Here is a 4,643-nt window from a genome sequence, read left to right as displayed (position 1 = left end):
TGGTGTATGTCCAATAAATGACTTGTAAACCTTATGCTGCTGTGCAGCAATTTATCTCAGAGGTTAAATGGTATCACAGAACACTCTTACTGACTGAGGCCTGAAAACACAGGAATGAGAGAAAAGAGAAAACTTGATTCATTTTTTTTTTTATTTTAAAAAATGTATAGGCTGTTGTATCCCTGGTTCTAAGAGGCTTACAAAACTAAAACAATCATAGAAGCAGCACAATAAAAATTGACTAACAAAACAAGACAAGAATAATTCACATAACAGATGACATCAGTTAGTGGAATTAATCATGTCACATCGGCCTGCAATAGCCTTCCATTGTTCCAGCGTTTACAATCAGTTCGTCTGCTTATCAAGAATGATCACTGCTCTGGTGTTTGGTAAAATGCCTTCTTAAATAAATGGGCCTTATGTTGTTTCCCAAAAGTAGAAGCTACAGGGTTGCCATCTTAATGCAATTGGTAAGTAATGCCATGAAGCTGGACCTGCGGCTACAAAATCCTGTCCTACATTTCAGAAAGTCTAACCACTTTATGAATGGGGATGTCAAATGAACACTGGTTTTCTGCATTAAGGGTCCTCATGCAAAGGGTTGCATTGTCATTCATAGTACTGTGACTCATACAAAGATGTAAGGGACCACACTTACACCACCTGAAATCCTTCAGGTAAAAGCACGCATGTTGATTTGGCCGGGGAATGTAATTGCAGAAGAAGTAGGTGCCAAACTCGGTACATGCTCCTTCCTTAGGCAATTTTCCCTTGCGCACACTTTCCTTTTGAGAAAGTCTATAGGAAAAATTACTCATCACTTCCAAAATGACACTGATTGAATTCTTTGCTCTTTATTCTCCACACACATAGATGCAGGAAAGGCGCCTGAAAGATCAGCTGGCACTGTTTTGGAAGTCAGTGGCAGAGGGCTAGGAAGGAGTTGTGCTCGCTCCTGTTCCCATCTACCTTTGCCATGATTGAAAAGAGAAGTGGCAGGGGGAGGGCTGCACCTGGAGAGGCTGGGAAGGGCCAGGGGGACTGAGGAATGGCGGCCTTTAAACCTTTGAAAGTTGGGGGTTCAGGGGCTATGAACAGGTAATTAAAGCCTTTTGAATTTGGTGCCAGGGGGGGGGGGAGATCATTGGAGCCGAGCAGACCCTTGATTATGCTGAGGACTGACTGTGCACAAAGGCCCTTTGCACGGTGTCAGGAGGAGATGGGGTCACAGCGGCCTCTTGATCTTCGAGTAGGGAGAGGGTGGAGTATTATTAGGCCATGCAATTCTCTTGCACTTGGGGTTAATGGGGTAGAAGGGTCATTGGAGCATATAGGAACCTTGTGCATAGTGTCAGGGATGAGAGCTGGGGGACAGCAGCCCATTGATCTTAGGGGTAAAGGGGTGACTGGCCATGGAAACCCCTCAGGCTTTGTGCCAGGAGATACAGCACTCATGCATGCTACCCTGTTGTAGGGTAGCATGCATGCTATTCTTGCAAGCTCGGTGGTGGGAAAAGTAATAGAGTCACTGTTGAAAGAAAGAATAGTGAACTATCTACCGTCGGGAGAATTGCTGGACCAGAGGCAGCATGGATTCACCAGGGGAAGATCCTGTCAGACAAATCTGATTGACTTTTTCGATTGGGTAACCAAGGAATTGGATCGAAGAAGAGCACTCGATGTCATCTACTTGGACTTCAGCAAAGCTTTTGACACGGTCCCGCACAGGAGACTGGTGAATAAAATGAGGAAAGTGAGTGCCAAGGTGGTGGCCTGGATTACAAACTGGTTGACGGAGAGAAGACAATGTGTAGTGGTGAATGGAACTTACTCTGAAGAGAGAGCTGTGTTGAGCGGAGTGCCGCAGGGATCGATGTTGGGACCGGTCCTGTTCAATATCTTTGTGAGTGACATTGCGGATGGGATAGAAGGTAAGGCTTGTCTTTTTGCGGATGACAATAAGATCGGCAACAGAGTGGACAAGCCGGAAGGAGTGGAGAGAATAAGACGGGATCTAAGGAAACTGGAAGAGTGGTCGAAGATATGGTAGCTGAAATGCCAAGAAGTATAGAGTCATGCATATAGAGTGTGGAAATCCGAAAGAACTGTATTTGATGGGGGAAGAAGGGCTGATGTGCACGGAACAGGAGAGAGACCTGGGGGTGATAGTGTCTAATGATCTGAAGTTGGCAAAACAATGTGACAAGGCAATAGCTAAAACCAAAAGAATGCTGGGCTGCATAGAGAGGAATATCAAGTAAGAAAAGGCATGTGATTATCGCCTTGTACAAGTCCTTGGTGAGGCCTCACCTGGAGTACTGTGTTCATTTCTAGAGACCATATCTCTGAAGGGACAGAGACAGGATGGAGGCGGTACAGAGAAGGGCAACCAAAAAGGTGGAGGGTCTTCATCAAATGACTTATGAGGGGAGATTGAAGAATCTAAATATGTACACCCTGGACGAAAGGAGGAACAGAGGTGATATGATACAGACTTTCAGATACTTGAAAGGTTTTAATGATCCAAAGACAACGACAAACCTTTTCCGTTGCAAAAAAATCAGCAGAACCAGGGGTCTCGATTTAAACCTCCAGGGAGGAAGACTCAGAATCAATGTCAGGAAGTATTTCTTCACGGAGAGCGTGGTGGATGCCTGGAACGCCCTTCCGGAGGAAGTGGTGAAGACCAGAACTGTGAAGGATTTCAAAGAGGCGTGGGATAAACACTGTGGATCCATAAAGTATAGAGGATGTGAATGAAGTGAAGAGGCATGGGGGAGGCGTGCGGGAATGATGGCTACTACCTGGAGATTAATATCCTAATTAAATAAACATACACACGGTTAATGCAACTCCAACATTGCTCTATGCTTCAATGGCAAGAGGAAATGTGAAAAAAAAGGATTTACATCCACAAAAAAGCAGGGGAGTAGCTTGATTGATATGGTGGTTACTACCCCAAACCAAATTAGCCTGATACTTCACTTTCAATGATATCCAGCATAGTTCTCTGCTTCAATGGCAAGGGGAATGATGAAAAGATCTCTGCTTCAATGGCAGGGGGAATGATGAAAAAATGATTTACATTCAGACAACAACCAACAAGGACTGAGTTGCACAGGCTGGATAAACATGCGTGGGATTAGCTTGCTATGACGGAGGTTACTACCCCTAAACAATAGGCTAGATACTTCACTTAGATACAACTCCAGCACGGATACTTCAATTAGATGCAGCTCCAGCACTGCTAACTACATCGATGGAGGAGGTGGAAGGGAAATAGATCGATGGCGGGGGTGGAAGGGAAATATAACCAAAATGTCACTTACAAGGGGCAAGAGAAACAGATAAGGTGGGAAAAAATAAAAAAAAAGTGAAAGCTTGCTGGGCAAACCGGATGGACAGTTCAGTCTTCTTCTGCCGTCATTTCTATGTTTCTGTGTTCTATAGCTCACTATAACGCTAACTTTTTAGCAGGCACACAAAAATATTCAGTGCATCACTATTCCATCTAACCCCACATTTTTTATTTTACTTCTTGCTAATCTTCAGGAGCAGTAGCAACTTGCGCACAGCGGCAGGCTGCCGGCGCACGCTTCCCCATCACAGCGGCAAATGGCCACTGTACCGGCCGCCTCCAGCCCCGCCTCTCCCCGCCCCGGGACCACCCCTTTTCTCTGGGCCTGAAACTTCTGCGCGTAGCAGGGGTTACACACGTGTGGCAGGGCCCCTTTGAAAATGTGCGCGGCGTGCGAAAGACCTGGCCACACGCACAACCCCCGGTTTTTATGCACGTGGCCGTTTTAAAATTTGGCCAATAACTCCTTTTGAAGACTAAACGCTTGCAAGACTACTATCATTAAATCCATTATGGAACCTACTTTATAAAAACAGGCCACTCCAGAAACAAAAGCAGTGAATTTTTTATGTGCTCCGTCTGCTTTGTATCTCTGCTCGAGTGCCTTGTTTCTCATCCCGGAGCTGTGCAGCAGGTGATTCTTGCTGTGATGAATTTAGTGCCCGGAGTGTTTCCACTAAAATCTGTTGCCAGTCAAGAAATGTGACTCTATTTGCATTCAGAACTTTCCTCTACACTAACTGCTCTCACTGATCAGCTTGAGTCCATCCTTTGCAGAACTATCAAACAGGGGTGAAATGAACACTTCTGGCACTGGGGTACTGAATGTATGTGATGTGAAGATCTTCCATTAACCACAGATATGTTTTTGACCTCTTTGCCTTGCTGCTTTTCATAAATACTGAAGTGGGGACTGGGCATATTCAGTGCAATAGGCAAATTTATATTTAACTTTGAGAGGGGTTTGCAAAGAGAATTGTGCATTCTGAGTATATGTTTATGGTGAAACACGCCATGCTCTTGCATCTGATGACATAGAAAGGGAAGATGAGACAGATTAGAACAAATCCCTAAAGATCACAACTGCATATTTTAAGAACCTGCACCACACAAAGTTCTAATTGATAACAGTTTTCTTTAAAATTAATCTTGAAAGCAAACACATTTTTTATTTCATACTTTCTATAGGTGTGTTTAGCAGGTTGCACAGATTGCTGCAAGGCATGTCAAGCCCATAAGTGTAAGGTGATCTCCTTACTCCAATGAGACCAAGCCCAGTTCT

This window comes from Rhinatrema bivittatum, chromosome 3 (genome assembly GCF_901001135.1).
Source record: "Rhinatrema bivittatum chromosome 3, aRhiBiv1.1, whole genome shotgun sequence".
NCBI classification, from domain to species: Eukaryota; Metazoa; Chordata; class Amphibia; order Gymnophiona; family Rhinatrematidae; genus Rhinatrema; species Rhinatrema bivittatum.
The sequence above is the reverse complement of the archived record's forward strand: the minus strand, read 5'-3'. Positions refer to the sequence as shown.